General features: G+C 47.2%; 1 protein-coding gene across 5 annotated transcripts in view; it reads right to left on the reverse strand.

Annotated features, from left to right (window-relative positions):
• Positions 1 to 22,586, reverse strand: part of TBC1D1 (TBC1 domain family member 1) — a 187,713-nt gene that overhangs the window by 87,970 nt on the left and 77,157 nt on the right. The window lies entirely within an intron of this gene.

The raw sequence follows: 22,586 nt of genomic DNA on the forward strand, positions 1-22,586 counted from the left end.
GCATCCTCAAACACACAGAGGCACCCACACTGCAGGCAATCAAACTCGGGGCGGCTGCCTGGATGAGACAACCTCTGCACTCAGCTCAACATGTGTGGCCAGAGAAAAGAATTCAAAAGGAATGGCCTGGCTTTTGTTATGACCTAACACGTAAACCAATTCTCTTTCAATTTCTATGTAATGAAAATTCAATTTGGAGCCCAATACCCATAAGGTTCCAATGTCCTTTTAACAACATTACAGAGAAGGGAAAAGTATTCCTTCCAATTCAGGGCAAAGCTCAATGCATGCAGGAGAGGGAGTTGGTTTTCTTTGATTCAGAAAGCTCATGCATAATTCCCAAAGAGCCTCATGGCTTCACATCAGGCACGTCTTAACACTCTCCCTACATATATACCATGATGTGTCCCTTCAAGATTACCACACAAACACTCAAAATATGTTTCAGGACAATTAAAAAGATGACTTAAGCCCTAAAAGGCAGAGATTTCAGCAGATGATAAAGAGTTAATGCACACAGTTCCCACGTGTGTGCTGAAATATCCCTCCGATGCTGCCAATTATACCTCCCGTGGAGGCCCACAGGCCTCAAGGTGCAGGGAAGACGGGGCAGCACGAGTAAGGCCCCGCCACTCCGCTGGGACCCACACTTCCTGGGGATTCACTGAAGGGCCCTGGCTTAGGCAGCCAGTACACCACTGGGAGACGTGTGGAAGGGGGGATACCTATCACATTTTCTAGGTGAAAGTCATTTCTGCGTGACAAAGAATAATGCCATTTTTCAAGCTCATAGAACTCATTTATGTAAGTAAATTGAGTGTGTGAGATTATCAGGAGCGTGCCAACAATCCCAATTACCGACCCTAGCAATCTGTGTTCTGTCCTTTTTTAAGGCTCAGTGGAAAACGGCAGGCACACAAGCAAGGCACCCAACAGAGCACCGGGTTGTTTCCTTGCTTCACAGGCCAGGAGGCAAGCAGCACGTCACACCTGGCTTGGGGCTGAAGCAACATGGCCTTCCCAGCCATCAGCTCCCCTACGCTTTAACCAGACTCTCAGAAGACATGCTTCAGTTGCAGAACAAAGCTACACCCCTGCTCTGGCCATTCAGAAACAGCTCAGTGCCAGAAGCATACTGCGCTATGGGAGCACAAAGAGGCTGTAAGTGTAATGCAGGTGTAAAGAGGGGATGAGAAATGGGGACGTAGAAAACACTCAAGTCATGATCAGAATAATGTAGTTTCAAAACACACCATGGCAAATGGCACCTTACCAAATATAATCTCAATGACAAATTGTGAATAATTAAAAATCAAATGTCCCTGGGGGGAGTGGAGCAGTACCCTAGCATAATACATTAATCTTCAGCCTGTGGTGCCAGCATCCCATACGGGCACCAGTTCGAGTCCTGGCTGCTCGACTTCTGATCCAGCTCCCTACTTACAGCCTAGGAAAGCACCTATGTGGGAGACCCAGAAGAAGCTCCAGGTTTCCAGCTTTGGACTGGCTCAGCCTCCAGCCATTGTGACCATTTGGGGAGTGAACTAGCAAATGGAAGTGTGCGTTTTCTCTCTTGCTCTTGCTCTAACTCTACTTTCAAATAATAATAATTTAAAAAAAAAACTGACATCATTTAAATATCACATTATTCCAGAAAAATAAGAGACAAAATTTTTAAATGAGCTCTACAGGTGGGTGTGTCCATAGATCATTCCCTTTACCAGAACAGACCTGAGTCACCGTTTTTCAAGAAACAATGACATAATGGTCACTTGGGATGAAATCCTTGATCTCTGTTCTTGCATTTCCTTCACTTATTTCTAGGTATTTCTCGGTGCCAGAGCCAGCGATCCAGAAGTAGGAGAGGATCGCAGCCCAGCCTGGGGAGGGTGTGCTGGGAACCTGAGCTCAGAACCAAGCCCACAGGACGGAGAGATGGGCTGAATTCAAGATTCTCGAGACAACATCCCACAGGGCTAGAGACAGGAACTCAGACAGGACACAAAGGAGGAGGCACGGGCATGGGGGGAAGAGTTCTTCTACAGCAATAGAGAAAGGCCGGGAGCACCTGCAAGTGACAAGATACCTGTGGGCTGCTGGCCCCGTGGGCTGGGGGTCCAAGGCAGGACGTCCAGATGGGGACGTCAAAGGCTCTTAAGACTGGGCAGGCAACTGCAGCCTCAGGAATGAAGGAACGCATGCGGGCCTGTGTCATCCAAGGAAGCCATGGACAGCCCCTGGGGCAGTTCAGGCAGACGAGCAGAGAAGGAGGGCAGAGACGCCACAGCAAGGGGCAGTACATCATCAAGAAATGGAGGGCAAGTGACTGAGGACAATTTTAGGGCTAAGACAGGTTGCCTGGAGTTGGCAGCTCACACAGATACCTGTAAGCAAGTGAAGGGGGAGCTTGGTAAGACGCCACTGGGATGCCTGCATCCATATTGGAGGGTCTGGTTCCAGTGCCTGCTACTCCACTTCCAGTTCAATTTCCTGCTAATGCACACCTGGAAGGCAGCAGGTGACAGGTGCTCCTATACCCCCACAGGACAGCCACACACTGAGTTCTGGCTTCTGCCTACAAAGTGAACTAACTACCACATGGAAGGTCTCTCTCCATCTCTCCTGTCCCTAGCCCATTCTATTTGCCTTTCAAATACAAGAAAATACATAAAAATTAAAGACAAAGGTGGGTTGCTGACACTAAGACCTCGCCCCAAATACAAATGTCTGAAAATGTCTTTAGGAAAAACTTCAATCTACAAGAAGTCAAATGTCAATGTTACAATATTTATTACAAATATACGGCCCCTTTTTGGCACACCCTGGCACACAGAGAGCCCTGGAGTTCATTCCTGCTGATACTATCTGGGTGCTTGTAACCAGAGTCCTTTTTTTATTTTGGTCCAAGCACCAACATCTGCGTCATTTCTGTTTGCAGATAAGCTGATAAAGCAAATCACTGCCGAGACAAGAATCTAAAAGCCATTTTACTGGAATGAAGTCAACAAGGGTTTAGAGTTCGGTTTAATTCCTTTTATGTTGCAACTCAAAACAAGAATGCTAGATCCTTAAGATCAATCATCAATAATTAATAAAAAAGTGGGCCTTTGGGCCCGGCGGCATGGCCTAGCGGCTAAAGTCCTCGCCTTGAATGCCCCGGGACCCCATATGGGCGCCGGTTCTAATCCCGGCAGCTCCACTTCCCATCCAGCTCCCTGCTTGTGGCCTGGGAATGCAGTCGAGGACGGCCCAAAGATTTGGGACCCTGCACCCGCGTGGGAGACCCGGAAGAGGTTCCTGGTTCCCAGCATCGGATCGGCACGCACCGGCCCGTTGCGGCTCACTTGGGGAGTGAAACATCCGATGGAAGATCTTCCTCTCTGTCTCTCCTCCTCTCTGTACATCTGGCTTTCCAATAATAATAAAAATCTTTAAAAAAAAAAGAAAGTGGGCCTTTTTTAGATAGGTTAAAAAGTTGACTGGCTTCCTCTTCTGTCAGCCTCTTTGAGTTCACACTGAAGCTCAGCTTTGAAAGTAGATCCGCCGTTTGTCCACAAACGGAAGGAACTCCTTTGGACTCACCTACCAGCACCACGCGGTCCAGGAGGATATCCCCGGCCAACGTCAAGACGAGAAGGAGCAAGAGAACAATACTCCTAGAGAGTCAGAAATATTCACTTCTCTACCCAAAGTCCTGAAACATGTGGGTTAGCTTTCTTTGTGAGGATTTGGGGGCTTTAAAGGATTAAACACACTGCAAGTACAATTTATCCAGAGGGATTTAGGAGAACTCCCATGGCAATGTGTGCAGGGCGAGTTGCTTCACTCGCAGCTATGCTCTGGCTTCCCGGCTGACAAGTCAGACAAGTATCACCCCAGGCTAGAGGAGCCTGCTGTCTTTAAACTCTCACCATGTTTCCTGCTATGTAATATATTAAAACATCCTTAAGGTGCAAAAGTAGAGTTTGCACTTGTACTTTTGCCTCTTGAATGAAATATTTTCTCATTGCAACGAGTTAACACAGGCACTTTAAACAAACAAAAATCTTTTCCACATGGTTCTTCTCCAGAGGAACATATCTGTGTCTCATCTCTTGCTAATGAGTAGTGATTTGTATTTGTGGGAAGAGGGGAGAAGGGAGAACAAAATTAAAAGAAGTATTTTCCCACTCCAGCTAGTAAACCTTGAACTTTGTACAAAATACTTAAGTCCTATCAGTGTCATTAAAGTATTAATGGAGGGGGGTGGACAAACGGACAAACCAAAAACCAACTAGCATATGCTGTGCATACCAGACACTCGCCAGCATTCAGCTTATGCCTTAGTTCCACCTGACACGGTTGGACTCAGCCGCCAACACTTAAACGCAGTTCTACCCAACCTTACAAGGATCCCAGTGAAAGTCAGACATGTATCTACATGCATGCTTTCAGCACAGGGTGACGGATGCCAGGGCACACACGTGAGCGAAGCATCTGTCAGCATGTCACAGAGGGCAGGTCCTCAGCAGACATCTGTCTTATCTGACTGTCATGGCTTCACATGGGGAACTAATGCCTCAACTCCTGCTGTGTGCTTAGAATTAGTCAGGGGCCTAGCATGATAGCCTAGTGACTAAATCCTCACCTTTCATCTGCTAGGATCCCATTTGGGTACTGGTTCGTGTCCCGGCTGCTCCACTTCCCACGCAGCTCCCCACTTGTGGCCTGGGAAAGCAGCTGAGGATGGCCGAAAGCCTTGGGACCCTGCACCCACATGGGAGACCTGGAACAAGTTCGGGCTCCTGGCTACAAATCGGCTCAGCTCCAGCCATTGAGGCCACTTGGGGAGTGAGCCAGTGGATGGAAGATCTTTCTCTCTGTATCCCTTTCTCTTCACATATCTGTATTTCCAATAAATAAAAGAAAGCTATTAAAAATACCCAAAAGCTCAGACTGAGGTTAGGTCTTCTTCAGAGAGCTCAGGCATACTAGTTAGCATCTTAGCAGAGACAGAAACCTTCTGAGCACAGCACCTGGCATGCCTTCACTTCTACCCCCATGTTCTCGCCTTCAGGCTTTCATCCTTTCATTGAATGTAGCGCAAGGGAAGTATTTAGCAACTTTGAACTAGATCAACAATGACATGGGTGCAAATACATTCCCCAGCACCGCCTCCCCAAATTAACTGTTACAAACGTTACCACACTTCCTAGATGCATTTTAAGCAAATGACAGCTAAGATCCATTGGAGACAACAAAAGGAAGAAAAGATATCACTGCAAGGATATGTGATTGTTCCGTAGATTAAACAAAGCTTTATTATTATTATTATTATTATTATTATTATTATTATTATTATTATTATTAAACTTACATGAGGGGCAAAAAGAGACAGAGATCTCCATCTGCTGGCTCTCTCCCCTGGTGCCCCCAGCACGCAGGGCTGGGCCAGGTCAAAGGGAGTTGGGAACCAGAAACTCAGTGCAAGTCCTCCGAATGAATGGCAGGGACCCAACCCCTGGAACCATCCATCGCCTGCCAAATGCACCCTAGCAGGATGCTGGAGTCAGAAGCTGAGCTGGGATCCAAACAAAGGCAACGTGATGTGAGGTCGGGGTGACCCACACATTGTCAACCTCTATGTCAAATGTCCTTCCTCGTTTTGTAGATTTTCTCAAACAACTTTCAGAAGTGCAAATGTTCGGTCAGCCGGCAGGCAGATACACTGACAGAACTCTCAGGGCATCACTGACGCTTAATCTAAAAAAGGAGCAGATGTACTTGGCTTAAGGACTGATTCAACTCAAGTGTGGCTGCACATCAGAATTACTGGCACCTTGAAGCCCTGTTGTCTGTCCTTATCCATCTAAACTTAGGGGCACCCCATAGGGAGGATGTTCCCCCATCCTAGCCCAGTTTTCAGTTGTCTCTGCACAATTCTCAAGGGCATGCAGGTCCAGAAGTCTGGATTTATCATGTGCCTGTGTAACGTCTGGAAGGCAGGCAGGCATCACGGGAACCTGTCCTCCATGTGCCACACACAACACTAAACCTCCCCGATCACTTGGGACACTGAGGCACCTGGCCAAAGCTGGACAGCGCAAATGCGGCCACATGGCGCAGCCCCTACCACACTCACTGCTGAGACAAACAAGCTTGGAAGGCAAAAATACTGGATCTGTCTAAAGAGAAGAAATACGTATTATGCAAATGACCCAGCAAGGAGGAAGGCCAGTGCAACAAGAGGAAAAGTATTAAGGAGGCTCAGAGAGGGGAGAAATGCAACATCCCAACGTGGCATACATATCTTTTTTTTTTAATAATCATACTTAGTTGATTAGGGGGTCAGGGGAGAAACAAAGGGAGAAGCCCCACCCAGCCTCCTACCCATCGCAGGTCCCCGATGTGAGGCATGCTCCGAGAGTCCTGCTCATGCAGTTTTGATATTTGAACAGTTCTGAATTGCTGCCAATCTCACCGTTTCAATCACGATGAAATCTATTCAGAATCTACTGGCTGACATAGTCCCTTCATGGTTGGGGTTCTGAAATCAGCAGTTCAGTTGGAGGGGTCTCCAAAGAAACTTCATCTTAGGTGATCCCAGACCTGATTCTTGTTCGTGCTTGCCAGTACAGGGTCTGGCACAGTCCGTCGTCTCAATCAGCTTATGCACATGCTGGTGGTTGCAATTGCTGGGTCAGTTCTGTTTCCAGCCCTGACTTCCACTGGAACCAATGGGTGTCGCAGTCCAGCCTGACTCTGCCCAGCACACACTCGGCCCTCACAGAAACCAGTGGAAGCTGCAGCCTAGTTGCTGTGACTCCCCATGACCCCACCAGGCCTGCCCACTACCATGGTTCCCATGCTTGCCAGTATGTACCACAGACTTGTCCAGTCTGTCCCACATCCCATTCAGCTCTTATACATGTCAATGGGCATTGAAGCCTAGTTCAACCCAATCAGCCCTACTATCCAGCCCACACACATGCTGGCAGGTACCTTTTTTGTCTAGCCACCTCTGCTCCTGTCCTGGTTTTCGTGCTCTCTAGTGGGAGAGGTAACCCAAGAGGGGAGGTGCCCACTGTTTCTCTTCTAGGCCACTCCCACTCCCAGATCATGCACTCTCCAGATGGTTCTGGAGTTTAACTTGACAGATTTAGCCCCCAGTGCCAGCCTCTGCCAGCTGATGCTATGGCAAAGCCCAACCAACCCTCACCCACTTTAATTTATGCTAGCACCAGTAGGAACAGTCAGCCCAACCTGGCTTTTCCCTGATCTAGCTCACATGAGGCCCACAGAAGTTATAGCCCTGTTTGGTCTGGTCTGCCCCCATCCCAACTCACGTTTTCCAGTGGGAGTGGTTGTCCAGCAGGGGAGCCCACATTCCCCCTCCCTCCTTGGTTCTCACATGTGCTGTTTGGGCGCTGGGGCCACATCTGGTTCGGCTCACCTCACCTTGGCATTTCGTAATGTGCACTAGTTTCTGTCGCAACCAAACCTGGCCCTACCTATACTCTATTCTGGCGCTCAGATTCCCCAGTGGGTGATGTGAACGGGTTCACCCTGGTCTGCCCCCGACCTATGCCATATGTATGCTGGTGGTTATCTTTCTCTTGCCTGGTCTGGGTTGCTCCCTATCATGGTTCTTGCACTCACCGGCAGGGACTGTGTCCTGACAGAGGAGTTTCCCAAGTTCCTCCATCAGAACCTCTCCCTAGTGGAATACATTTCAAATTAACTAATAATGGACAGATTGACTTTTAACATTTATCAGACTCTGCCTTTCGTAAAGTAAAATCAGTCATCCAGAGGCAAAAAAAAAAAAAAAAGATTCCATGTTTTCCCTATGAAAAGAAGATGTAATAAAATTTTAGATTACAACAAAAATTATGCTCAAGTGGCTCATTTGCACAGTATTCCCCTTCTCTCTTGGCACCTGCTATGAGAGATGAGAAAAGGCATAACCTCACGCATTTACCATGGTCAGAGAACCTGCAGCAGAACACACAGGTGATTCACAAATCACCAGCACTACCCGACATCACGACCCCTCAGGGCTGATGCTGCTCCTCTCTCTCCAGGCCTGGAGGTGGTCCAGTGTCAGTCCTCAGTCACAAATCACGCGGCCTTGCCTTCTCCCTGGAGTTAACCCCCTACAAATGCCTACAAATGGTAAATGCTATCCATCTGAAAGGACACACAGCAGAGGAATTTTTGGGGGCTTAACCAGCAGCAAAGCCAAGACCTTTACTTTTTAGTCCTAATTAAGGTTTGCCTCCCATAAAGGGACTGAAGAAGAGAAAAGCACCCCTGTGCAGGTTGTGGGGCTCAAATCACCAACATGAAAAGTAGATGCCCCTAAGGAGGCTGCAATTAAAACCCCAGTGACTCAAACACAAGCTGGGGAATCACACACACACCCCAGACACAAACAGCAGAGAGGGAAGGCATGGTTAGATGCACTCAACACCCAAGGCAGTCTACTCCTTATAATCAAACCATGACACCAATTCTAAGCTTAATGCGCAACACCCAACACTCCCATGACCAGCCCCTTCCCCGCTCCCCATCACTGCCGGGCAAGCATCCTGCAGCCTCATTCTCAGTATTTATACCACAATGACTGGGATGAGTTCACTAGAACTGTGGGACCTACTGGGAAAGGTAAATCTCACACTTGCCTTCTTCCCCATTTTTTAAAATTTACTTATGTATTATGTATGCATGTACACATATATTTATGCTGGAAAGTCAGATATACAGAGAGGAGAAGACAGAGAAAGCTCTTTCATCCACTGGTTCACTTCCCAAGTGACCAAAAAGGCCGGAACTGAGCCATGCCAAAGCCAGGAGGCAGGAGCTTCTTTCAGGTCTCCCACATGGGTAGGAGGGTCTCAAGGCTTTGGGCCATCCTCTACTGCTTTTCCAGGCCACAAGCAAGGAAATGGGTGGGAAGTGGAGCAGCCAGGATTAGTTAGAACTGGCATCCATACGGGATCCCAGCGCATGCAAGGCAAGGACTTTAGCCACTAGGCTACCACACCAGGCACCCCTTCTTCTCCTCTTTATCCCTCTCACTAAGAGGCGCATCAAGTATACGCCGTATCTCCAATCTATAATGCATACACTCCTTCCCTACAAGGTCCAGGGGCAGCCAGCCCAAAGGAACACCAGCACAGGTGTCTACATTCCTGGTGCAATTACTCCTGAGCAGAATAAGCAGCAAGGGGCTGGTGTTGTGGCACAATGCGGTGGGCAGCTGAGATGCTGGAATCCCCAACAGGCACCAGTTTGAGTACTGGCTGCTCCGCTTCCACCCAGCTCCCTACTACTGTGCCAGCAGATGGTGGTTCAAGTGCTTTTGGTTCTGTACCCCTGAGGGAGACCTGGAGGAAGCTCCTGGCTCCTGGCTTCAGCCTTGCCCTGCCCTGACTGCGGTGGCCAGTTAAAGGATAAAGCAGCAGATGGAAGACCTCTGTCTCCTCCTCCTCCCCAATCCCACCCCTCTCTAACTCTGCCTTTCAAATAAATCTTTTAAATAAAACAAATGACAAACAGAAGAATAAGAGGGAAAGAGAGGGAGATAGAAAGGGAAGGAGGTGAGGGGGAGAGGGAGGGAGAGAAAAGGGGGAGAGGGAGAGAAAAGGGGGAGAGGGAGAGAAAAGGGGGAGGGGGAGAGAAAAGGGGGAGAGGGGAGAGAAAAGGGAAGGGGAGGTAAAGAAGGAAAAAGGAGAGAAGAAAATAAAGGGCACAGAAGAAACACCTTGCCCTGGCTCTGCTTTCCCTCCCTGGCTCCCGGCTTTGGACCAACCCAGCTCTAGCTGTTGAAGCCATGTGGGGAGCGAACCAGAGACGAAAGAACACTCCTTCTCTAATTCTGACTTTCCAAGTTGAAAAAAAAAAATTAAATAAATCTTTAGAGAGATACGCTATTTAAAAACGTTTGGGTGGGGGCAGCATTGTGATACAGCAAGTTAAGCCAATGTCTTCAGTGTCAGCATCCCCTCTGGGTGCTTTCCAATCCAGCTCCCTGTTAATACACCTGGGAAAGCAGTGGAAGGTAACTCACGGGAGAAGCTGCCGGCTGCTGGCTTTGGCCAGGCCAGATCTGGCTGTGGCTGCCACCTGGGGAATGAACCAGTAGATTCTCACTCTCCGTCTCAATCTCTTTCTGTAATTCTGCCCTTCAAATAAAATATATAACTAAATATAATTATAACTTTTAAAAATTCTTACAGTACATTTGTCTTAAATGTTAGTCTTTTTGCAGTTACTGTATATTGACATTAGGTGAAATCTTTCAGGAGCAAGATTACTTGGAGGGATCAAAAAATTCACTTTTTAAAAAAAGATTGATTTATATTTTTATTGCAAAGTCAGATATACAGAGAGGAGGAGAGACAGAGAGGAAGATCTTCCGTCCAATGATTCACTCCCCAAGTGAGCCGCAACGGCCGGTGCTGCGCCTATCCGAAGCCAGGAGCCAGGAACTTCTTCCAGGTCTCCCACATGGATGCAGGATCCCAAGGCTTTGGGCCGTCCTCGACTGCTTTCCCAGGACACAAGCAGGGAGCTGGATGGGAAGCAGGGCTGCCAGGGATTAGAACCAGCCCCTGCATGGGATTCTGGTGTGTTCAAGGTGAGGACTTTAGCCACTCAGCCACCATGCCGGGCCCCAAAATTCTCACTTTTCAATGTATGATAATAAATTATTTCTGTGCACAAGCAAACGGCACCCATTTTTGAGTGCTTCAAGTGCTTCACTATATAATATACCAGATTTTTTTAAAAGTGGCAAAAACACAACAGAAAAAATAAACGTAAGAGAAATCAAACGCTTTGGATATACTAAAAGTAATTTTCAAAAGATAATCTCTACATGCACAGGAATTTACTTCAGGAGAAAACTTGAAGTTTAAATGAACATTGTACTACTACTCAGAACTGACCTGTCCTACAAGGCTGCCTCTTCAAACATGACTTGGATAAACCATCAGCCTGCTAATCAGGTGAACATTTTTACTCCGCTCCTTCTTACAAATTACAGTGAAATGAACGTAATTCACATTACCACATTTGTGGATGGAATACGGAATCAGCATGACAATACCAACATTCTTTGCTTTAGAAACAAATTTGATTTATGGCATATGGCTACTTCTCAAGAATTCAGGGCTCCGTTTGACATAAAACAAGGGGTACAGACATCAGTAAGCCAAGCATGGGCTACAATGCTAGCCCCACTTATGCCACTGGTGGGTTGCCTTTGGGTAGCATGCAACTTGCAGAAACACACCCTCTGGCCCACTCACAGCCCTGCCACCAGCATCCGTGAGGATACTGGCAATTACCAAACCAATGTTATTTACTGAAACTTACTAATGCATGAGGGTGAGACTCAGCTATAGGAATGGGCACATCTTATAAACATACTCTTAAATATACCATGCCAGCTTTCACAGCATCAACTAAATTTTTTGAATGAAATAGATTACTCATGTTTTGAGATTCTCAACTTTACTAAGCAGTACAGTAGAAATGAGTTTTTCTCTCATTATCAATTCAATCTTTTTCTTAAAATAAACTGTACTCACTGAGTGGTTACTGTATTTTGTTAATCTGATCAATGGAAAAACTAAAACTCTGGTCAATAAAAGATGCTAAATAGGTCTGCGGGGCCAGCACTTGGCGTGGTAGTTAAGATGTCCCCGGGACACCTGGAACTCCATTCCAATTCCAGCTTCTTGATGATGTGCATTCTGGGCAACAGCAGGGGCAGCCCTAGTATCTGAGTCCCTGCCACTCATCAGGGAGACCTGGATTGAATTCCTGGTTCCTGGCCTGCCCCCAGCCTCGTTGTTAGGAGTTTTTGTGGAAGGAACCTAGAGATGGGAGATCTCAATCTCTCATCTCTCATCTCTCTCATCTCTCTCTCTCTCTCTCTCTCTCTGCTTTTCAAATAAGAATTGAAAAAAATCGTGTATTTAATTCATTTTATATCACACTGTATGGAAAACCAGGTGTAACAATAGCAATACTGTCTGTTGTTCAGCTCTCTTGAGAGTTATGGATGTTAGATATCATGAATCAATGTCTAAAAGTCTTGGATATTATTCCAATGCATGATGTGTGACAAGCAGAATTCAGGGGCAAATACTTTCTGCTTTTATGGATGAAGATATTTGTCAAAGAAACACAACCTGGAAACCAAATGGCACAGTGCTGCCCAGGGAATGAAGACATCCAAGGCTCGACTCCAAGCCAGGGCCTTGCCGTCCACTCTCATTTCTCTTTCTGCCCATCTGCCCAGACTCCTGGCCTGTAAAAACATTGGGTTCCTCTCTCGGCACGCACCCCTGGGTTGCAGTCCTACGGCCATGGTGAAGGGTATGAACTGCAGCATTCTAACCACACATGGTTCTAACATTCTAGCACGGTCTCTAAAAATAAATTGGCCAACAGGAGAATATGAAAGTTCCTACATCAGAAACATGGTGATATACATAAAATATTATAGAGAAGCTGCAACTAAGTAAAAGAGAAACAAACCACCATCTGCTGAGTACCCACAGGGTAGACTCTGCTTGCCAAAAGTTCATGTGAGAAGGATTTAAGGACTGCAGCTGACTATAAGCCCAGAATGGCCTGGATACCGGAATACAAAGGAACAGACTGGCCGGGGTACGGGGAGCAACACCACCCTTTTGGCAAGGGAGGGGTCATGACCTCTCAGTCCTCTTCCTGATGAGGTCACACAGGAAGTTTCACTGTGGGTTTAGGAGACTTTAGAAGGAACGACCAGATGGGTCAATGGTGTCTGCAAAAACATGAGTGGTGAGTGGGGGTAGGAACTAAGGTTTGCATGTGGGGAAGGGGACAACCAGGAGACAGGGCAACCGCCTTTGTCAATCTGAAGTCCTAAAGGGGAGGGAGAGAGGAAGGGAAGAAGAGAGGGAAGAAGAGAGAAGAGAGAGGAAAGGAGGGGGAGGGGGAGAGAGGGAGAGAGGGAGGGGGAAGGAAGGAAGGAAGTAGTTAGCTAGGAAGAACTCCGTCTGGAATATCAGAATCTGGGCCGCAACCTGGTACAATGGGTAAATTGCTACTTTAGATACCTACTTCTCATACCAAGAGTGCCCACCTCCACTCCTAACTCCACTTTGCTGCTAATACACATCCTGGAAGATAGCAGGTGATGGATGGCTCAGGTCACTGGGTCCCTGGCACTTCTGCAGGAAGACCTGGCTAAGGCCCAGCTGTCACAGGCAACTGAGAAGTAAATGAATGGATGGGATCTCCTACCATTGGTGCCTCTGAGAGACAATCTAAGTAGGGACTGGAACTGCGGCATAGCACACAGGACCAGCACTCCATGTGGGTGCTGGCTCAAGTCCCAGCAGCTCCACTCCCCATCCAGCTCCCTGCTAATGTGCCTGGGGAGGCAGAGAAGGATGGCCCAAGTCCTTGGAACCCTGCACTCACGTGGGAGACCTGCAGAACATCCCAGCTCTGGCCATTGTGGCCATTTAGGGAGTAAATAAGAGGATGGAAGGTCTCTCTCTCTCCCTCCCTCTCTAATTCTGCCTTTCAAGTAAATAAATCCTTTAAAAATAAACAGAAAATAAAGCAGTTAACAGATTGGGGGAGGGGAGTGAGAATGTAGGAATCTTTCCATTAGAGCTCATTTGAATGCTACGTACCTTGTAAAGAGTATGGGTGTCTGTCAAGCAGATTTGAGGGACAGGTGTTGGGGTATAAGTCAAGCTGCCACCCGGAACACCCACACCCTGTAGCACAGTACTTGCTTTGAGTCCCAGCTACTCCACTTTCAACTGAGCTTTCTGCTAGTACACATTCTGGGATGCAGACCACAGCTCATGTTTGGGCCCTGGCACCCATGGAGGGGACCCAGACAGAGCTCCAGGCTCCTGACTTTTCAGCCTGGCCCAGCCCCAGCTGTTACAGACATCTGGGTGAGTGAACTAGGACATGGAAGATCAATCGATCAATGAGATCTTGTGCTTCCGTGTGTATAATATGTATCTTTCTGTCACTATGCTTTTCAAATAAAACACACTTTTTTAAAGATTTATTTATTTTTCTTGGAAAAGCAGATAGAGAGTAGAAGACAGAGAGAAAGATCATCTGTCTGCTGGTTCACTCCCCAAGTAGCCTCAACAGCCCAAGCTGAGCAAATTGAAACCAGGAGCCATGAGCTTCTTTTGGGTCTCCCACGTGAGTGCAGGATCCCAAAGGCTTTGGGCCATCCTGGACTGCTTTCCGAGGCCACAAGCAGGGAGCTGGATGGGAAGTAGAGCAGCCAGGACATGAACCAGTGTGCCTATATGGGATCCCAGAGCATGCAAGGCGAGGACTTGAGCCAATAGGCTATGGCGCTGGACCCCCCTAAACACACATTTTTAAAAGAATACTTGGGTGCTTGAGTCTAGAGCTTTAACCACAGAGGGCCCAGAGAGCGGGGAGAGCCTGCAGCAGCCTATAGTGGCTCCTGGGGTTGAGGCCAGAAAGTCTGGTTCTCTCTCACCACACTCCTGGAGGCTCCTACACTGCAGCCAGGGAGCAGGGTGGCTGACTTCACCTCCGCCAGATCAGCCGTCTCACCATCAGGAACATTCCTAGAGAACCACCACTGGAACCAGCGCCGAGATAAAGAGCAGGAACTACAGCCGAGCATGAGTCCCACGCCCCCTGCTGCTCCCAAGCCCAGAGCCCTGTGTGCACAGGTGGCAGGGTGGGAGCCACATACAGGGCACAAGATGCCCACCTACCCACCAGCAACTCCAAGTGGCTTCCCAGAGACAGGTGGGAAAACCAGAGACCAGCCCTAAAGGGAGCCACAGAGTGTGGACGGGATCTTGGGAATGCAACCTCCTTCAGAAGGTGCTGAGTCAAAGCACTCCATTCCATCTGCTCCTTGGGAGGACCCGTGGGGAGGACTCTCTGTGGACTGGTATGTTTTAGGGATCACAGCCAGCACAGATGAGGCTGAATTTGCATCTCTAGCTCTTGACCCAGATGTCTAATCACTTTCTCCAAGACTCATCCAGACCTCAGGCGTTTTGACCTTATCAAGAATGAATCAAGTTCATTCTTTTTGTCTTAAAATAGCCCTCCCTTCTCACTTCCTGGCTTCCCAAACACCTTCAGCTAATCAGGCTCAGAATCTAGGAAGTGGCTTCTACTCATTTCTCCCAGCACTTTTTCTCTCATCAGGAGCCCACCGCCTCTGTTGTACAAAGGGATGGGGGTGTGCCCAGCTGGACTGACTCCAAGTTCTCTCTTCCTGAGAGATGAATTCAAAGCAGGGACATAAAGTGCGAGAGTGGGAGTAGGCAGACAGTTCTAATTCAGAAGTGAATGCTAGCAGCCTCCCTCCGCAGATAGGGAGGTGGCCAGAGGTGGAAGGGAAGGGTGCTGGCACTGCTGCTGCCCCTGCTTATTGTACTCACCCAAGTTCAAGTGCTTTCCTTTAATGGGAATGGGGAGTGTTCTAAATGGAATACACAAATGGGGCAGGGCTCAGCATGGGTGGTGATCTCCGGGAAGGTTTCATGGTGTCCCCACAAGGTACTCAGCTGCCATGTGCCCATCATGGCTTCTGCTGCATTACAGGGTGGCTCAGGTGCATCATTGGGCCGTGAGGTGGCCAATCGGCGTGGGAGTGGGATGTCAGTGGTACAGTGAAGCAGCTGGCAGCCACTTACCTTCCAGCCACTTAGTATCCTGCCTCTCCGACATCACCTCCAGCACTGAACCAGGGCTGTGTGGACCTGTCCTTCCTAACCCATCCACCCTATTCCCCTACCAGCAGCCTGATCTTCCAGAAGCACACAAATGATGGGATTGAATTCCTGGTTGTTCACAACACAATCCGGGGCTCCTCTCCAAACTCAACCACACACTCATTACGGGGCTCCCATCAACTCCAGCTGCCTTCATTCCTGCCCAATGTGCTACACACACTTCAAGCCCCTGCTCCCCACACAGTCCTGCTTGTACCCCTTTCCTTTTTCCACTGCAATGGGCCTCTCAAATCATCCAATCTATTCATCTGAGCAATCAGGAAATGATGCTGCAGATAGCTGGAATGATTGACATCTACCTAGCCAGCCAGGCTGGACCAAAGTGGACCTCCCTGGTCAAGGCTCATTTTCCAACCCATACCAAGTCCCCATGATTTGATCTTTGATCTGGACGAAATATAGTCTTTCAGGTGAAATTTTTTGATGAGGTTATAACTTCTAGGACCACTAAATTTAATTAAAATAAAAGCTCAAATGCAGCCAGGTGCCCAGTTGACCTGGGGGAATTTCTCTGAGACTCACCACACGGTTTGCACTTTGAAGTTTAGCAGCAGGGACCCCATGGGTGTAGCCGCCTTCTGTGCCCCAAGGGCTGAGTCACCGGCTCCCCTCTAGGGAGAAGATAGGCACCACCACCTCTATTTAATCAAGCTTACAGCACCAATTTGTCAGAGAGTTGTAAGGAGTCCCTAAACCAATGAAGAGTGGCCCAGGACACACTACTACATCCCACCTCAGGCTCCATCTCTGAAAACCAGCGCTGAGACTATAAAGTGAGCTTTATGACACTTAGTACCCAAAGGCAGCTCTGGGGCTTGGTGACCCCCTTATATGCTTTATGGCAGCACTGCTGTGTAGCTACCTTGGCATAAAGTATAACCATCATTATGCATGATGATCAATCCAGACCAAGTTTCTTGACCTAGAACATCTGGAAATACCACACCTATCCTCTTCACAGTGCGGCAACTGCAAAACAGAGCTGCACGCTCTGCTGAGCTAGTACCTCAAGCTCTTTCCCTGGGGAAAAAAAACTTCAGAAATGACAATCTCAGCTTATTCACACTCCAGGCAATTGACAAAAATCAGCCTTGGTTTGCTGCTCTTTCAAGCTCACCAAAACTGGGTAGTTCAGACCTGCAGGGCTGCCTCCAGGCAGTGGATTCCTTTGACCTATTCTTGGGACCAAGAGGAGAATCCCTTTTATTCACTTTGCAACTCAGAAGTATGGCTGTTTCTGGAATGATCAGAGGGTGTGGGATATGGCTGCTGTATTAGCAATATTTCACACTGACCATGCAGCGCAGAGGGACACAGACGCCAAAGTCACCAGCAACCTTCAGGTTTGTTTCTCAAGCCAGATTTTGCATCTCCATTATGAAAAATCTGGCAATTTACAAGGATTTCTTGGAAAAGACAGCCAACAATAGACACCATCACAATAGGCCTGCATTGTCTGCAGGCAAATGCTGTCCCAAAGAGCTCTCCGCTCATTGTAACCTAACCGCCTCCTTCCTTTGGGTCCACCCAGTGAAAGGAACTTCCTCAAAATACTCATTCTCAACCCTCAGCAGCGACAATGACAATCGCCAACTGCTATACAAATCAACTTCAAGCCTAGTTTCAAAACTTCTAGGCATGGCAAACCGATTTCTAGAGTTAACAGCCTCGGCCATGGAGAACTTGGTGATGGTATTTTGAGAGATGACAGCCTCTCCTTGCCCCCTTTCAGGGAAGGGGGAGCCAAGGTACAGAGCTTCAGGCCTGCGCGAGGACACACCAGCGGCTGGTGGCAGAAAGCCAGGTGATTCTTTCTACCCTGGGTGTCCTCACATGTGATCAAAAGTCACATACTGTGTGTGGTCCAAGCAAAAGCATTTTGCTCTGGGTTTGTATTACCAAGGTGGGACCAAGGCTAAACTCACTCAGTGCTGACTCTGAGCCAGGCACAATTCTGAGCATGCGGCTGGATTCCCAACCCGGGAACCATCTATGTACCCTATTTCACACTAATGTCTAGAGAGAAGGCACATGCCCAAGGTCACACCTACACTGGTAACAGGTGCAGGGGGGTCTGTGCTAGGTCAGCGAGCTCAGGGAACCGGCCTCTGACCAGAGGTGGGCAATCAGAGATGGTCAGTATGACCTGCCACTACAGAGCACAGATTTTTAGTTGTGAGTGATTGTAGCAAGTCACTAAACACAACATTCCCATTTTATACATCAAAGACTGAGGACCAGGGAAATATAAATTTTCCAAGGTCAAGAAATTTCATGGTAACTTGGCTGTGCCCAGCTGATTCTACACAATCTCTTGCTGAAGGGAGTGTGGCAGTTTTTGATCCGTTCACAGCATCTTGGTTTGATGCAGGAACAAGGCACCTGATGGGCCAACGAGCACAGCACCATCACCACATCACCTAGACAAGCCTAACTAGCAAACGTGGCACCAGCCGTCTTCCAAACTGCACCGTTCACTTCCTGTCTGCCACTGTGATGCGCTACACAAAGTCCACCACGACAGGATCCCCTGGAGGGCCTATTACGAGTAGATTCTTTATACACAGAGAACTTTCCAGACAAGCTAAACAGCTATGAAACATGGTTCCACTGGGTTTTGAAAGGAGCATCAAGGGAAAAGGTGGCAACACCCACAACCCACAGCTCAGTTCAACAAGAAAACAGAAACTCGCGCTTGTGGTCAATTCACAAACCACCCCTTCGGACCTACCATTTCCTTGCCTGTGACGTCCTTCCAAGGTTGGTCTATATTCACCCTTCTGCCAGTGGTTTCTCTCATTTTCTCTCTTTTTTTCTTACTTTCTTTTCAGTTTTACTTATTTATTTTTATATTAAATTTACTATTTTATGATACAGTTCCATAGGCTCTGGGATCACCCCCAACCCACTCCCCAAGCTTCCACCCCTCCCCCCACTGATTTCCCCTGTATCATTACAATAGTATACTCCTTCACGATCAGTCATAAGTCCATCATTCTGCTATTTAAATGTATCCTGACATTGTAGGTATGGACAATGGCAGAGTCCAGCATCCTACTGTCAAGATACATTTAACAGTTTCACTGGGAGTCCATCTTTGATTTGGAAGTAGCACACTGCATTGTATCCTCACATCTGGAAACGAGTCACTATTACAGTTACTATACATCCCCTTAAGCGAAAAGGAAGAAAAAAAATACACATATTCTTAAATGCAGGCTGTCATTGGCTCCCACCTAAGAGAGGCGGAAAGCTGAGTTTCTCAGGAGCACTACAATGTTTTTGTAAGTTCTGCTCCCTGTGGTTCACATTCACAATGCGTGTTAAAATCCCCTTATTACACACAGCACAGTCACCACAGATAAAACATGAACTTAGAGCCTGTGACTGAAGTTCTAATCTTAATAGCTATGACTTCTACTGTACGACACGGTGACTGAAGCCAACAATATCAGTCTTGAAAAATGCCAAGGAAGCAGCTGGAGGTGTTCTTACCACAAAAATGCTAACTATTGAAGTATGCTAATTAGTTTGTTATCTGTCCAGGATTCATACACCTCAAAACATCTTGTTTTACATGGTCAATAGCTTTGTCAGTTTTAAAGCTTTTTTTAAATACAACTTTGATAACTTACCTAACCTCTCTGAATTTCAGTTTCTTCAAATTCTTTTTAAAACAATGTGAGAGGAAGAACTAATACCATTACCACCATGATTACTTCAAGAATTAAATAAATTATGGAACTTGACTACTTCCAACACAATGGCTGGCACATATGATTAAATGCTCAAAATGTAATCCTGCCTTTCCCTTGATGACTGGCTTGATGTTAACTTTATCTTCACTTCTATTAAATGCCCCCGGCAGGTGGTTTTGCTGAGCAAAATCAATCTCCCACATTAGAGAAGGGCTGCATTACACACCAATCCCATCTCACACGCACGGGGTCTTCTGGGAAGGAGGGACACTGAGCAAACCCCTGGGGTCACCCCAGGTTGGAGAGCTGTTGCCACCTTGGAATCACATAGGTACCACTCTCTTCAAACACTCAGCCCCTCCCAAGTGGAAGGGTCTCAGCTGACCCTGACAGCTCCTGGCTTCCTCTCCTGGGAACACGTCTCAACAGGCACCTTGACCTTGAACTCACAAGTGTACACACAGAATGCACAATTAACTACTGCACATTTTTACATTGCTTTTATTTTACATATCTGAGAGTTCCCGTCCGCCAATTCACTACTTAAATGACCACAATAGCTGGGCTGAACCAGGCTGAAGTCACGGAGCCAACCCGGCACTCTCCCATGTGTGGCAGGACCCAACTGCTTCAGCCATCAGCCGCTGCCTCCCACAGAGCCCTTGGCACACAGCTGGAATCAGGACTCAAACCCAGGCACTGTGATGTGGACGCAGGCATTCACAGCAGCCGTGTACCCACTACAACCACTCCCTCACCCCACAACTGACTGTTTGATAGACACGCACAGTTTTGACTTCAGCAGAACTTGTGAAGAGAAAGCACAAATAAATTAGCCAGACAGCATTAACAAGGACCTGACAACTTGGGTTTAAATTCTGCTATACACTAGCTGACTGCCCTTATCCAAACTGAGTTACTTCTTTGTTGAGTGTCAGCTTCCTGATAAAGAACCCAACACAATATGAGGTGGAGTTTTAAAAATTTCTATTACTGCTCTCTTTGGGAAGCAGACAGACTGGAAAAATAATCAAAAGTACATTCTGGTTGCAACTAATGCCCATCAGAGCTGGTGAGGCGGTGTCATAGGCTATGCCTCTGCCTGAGTTGCCTGCATCCTAAGTGGGTGCCGTTTCGTGCCCGGCTGCTCCACTTCCCATCCAGCTCCCTGCTTATGGTCTGGGGAAGCAGCGGAAGATGCCCAAGGTCCTTGGGACCCTGCATCCACATGTGAGACTGGGAAGAAGCTTCTGGCTCCCAGCTTCGGACCAGACCAACTCCGACTGTTGAAGCCGTTTAGGGGCTGGTGAACGAGGTAAATGGAAGATCTCTGTATTTCTCTCCTTTTCTTACACTAATTCTACCTTTCAAATAAAAATAAATAAATCTTTAAAAAAAATGCATAATAATGTTGAGCATTCCAACCCCAATTAGCAGTAGGTACATACAGGAGCTTGGCATTACTAGGTTAAGAGCAAAGAAAACCATCATGCCTAATTCAGAATCTCTCTGAGAGAAGCAGATTGGTTTAAACTGACGTGCTCCCAAGCGTTTGGGTTCCTGCCAATTTCAAGTAGGAGACCCGGATGGAGTTCCTGGTTCCTAGCTGTGTCCTGGCCCAGCCCCAGCTGCTCCAAGTGTCTGGGGAGTGAAGCAGAAGCCAAACATCTCTTTCTTTTTCTGTCACGCTGTCTTTCAAATAAATAAATAAATCTTTCAATTGATGTGCTTTCCTAAGACTAAATATTGCTAATCTCAGAAACTGAGTTGGAAAGCAACCCTGAGCAATTCTGAGACTTGCTTGACAACTAGACTAGTACTTCCTGTTTCTCTGTGTCGCTCTACCAATAAATGACCTCCTTGCACACAGTCCCCCTGACACTGAGCTGTATCCACAGGTCTCCCTGTCCCCACTGGACTGTGAGTAGACCACAGGGGACCCTGCCCTCCTCTCTGTCTCCACAGCTCGAGACCCCCACGCCCAACAGCCAACTGCCCATTTGGCCACACTGCAGAGTTCATGAGTTCACAGTTTCCTAAGCAGATTCCAACACTATGCCACTTTCAAATAGGGTCCATTTTTTAAACACAAAACAGAAATAGTAAAACAGTTTTAGAGACAACAGGTTCAGCAAAGTTTATTTGGCCAAGCTTAACCAAAGTAAACAGTTTGTGAACCTAATCCCGCTATAATAAACAGCAGATACAAAAATAACTTGCAGGAAAAGAACCAGGTGCATGGAAATGAGGGAAATCCTTCTTTCATCACATTTTTCATACAATGCTGACAACACGGAGTGCTAAGTTAGCTCTCCCCAATAGTAAATCAGAGCTAACAGAAACTTGACAATGGTAAAGTCAGATACTTAGGTTTAGACTCACAAGTAAAAATAAAGGTTTTTTTCTTTAGGTTTTGCCAAATGTTCACGCATACCACTGTATTACAAAATAGAAATCAAAAGGACTAATTCTGTTATTTTTACTCTTTTAAAGCTCATCAAAAGGCACAGGACTTCACATCACATGCCATCAGAAAAACTCACAATGAACGCCACCGTGAGACACCACTATTCTCCTGTCAGAATGACCAAAACCCATACTTCTGGTAACACCAAAATGCTGGTAAACTGTATGATAGGGAAGCTTTATCTGCTCAGGGTCATTTAAACATTCATGACATCATTCAGAAGTCATACAAAATTATCCACTTAAAAATCAGCATGCTATAGACTTACTAGACTTCCAGGAGCCTTGGTGGGTGGGAAGTCCCTGGCCCCAGCCCTGCAGAGCCATGGGAACTCTTCATTCTTTCCTGGCGGCATGCAAATGGTACTTTGGAAAACAATTTGCTGACTTCTCGCAAAACTAAACAAGCAAAGGCCACACTATAACATGACTGTGATCCTTGCTATCTATCCAGAGGCGGCAAAAACACAGCTACACAAATCTACGTAGCTGTTTACAGCAGCTTTATTAACAGCCAAAACTTGTCAGCAACCAAGATGCTCTCCCTGTTGCTGAGTGGATAAATGGCAGTCCATCCAAACAGCGGAATCAATACTAACAAGAAACGAGCTATCAAGTC

The sequence above is a fragment of the Ochotona princeps genome, chromosome 11 (genome assembly GCF_030435755.1).
Source record: "Ochotona princeps isolate mOchPri1 chromosome 11, mOchPri1.hap1, whole genome shotgun sequence".
NCBI classification, from domain to species: domain Eukaryota; kingdom Metazoa; phylum Chordata; class Mammalia; order Lagomorpha; family Ochotonidae; genus Ochotona; species Ochotona princeps.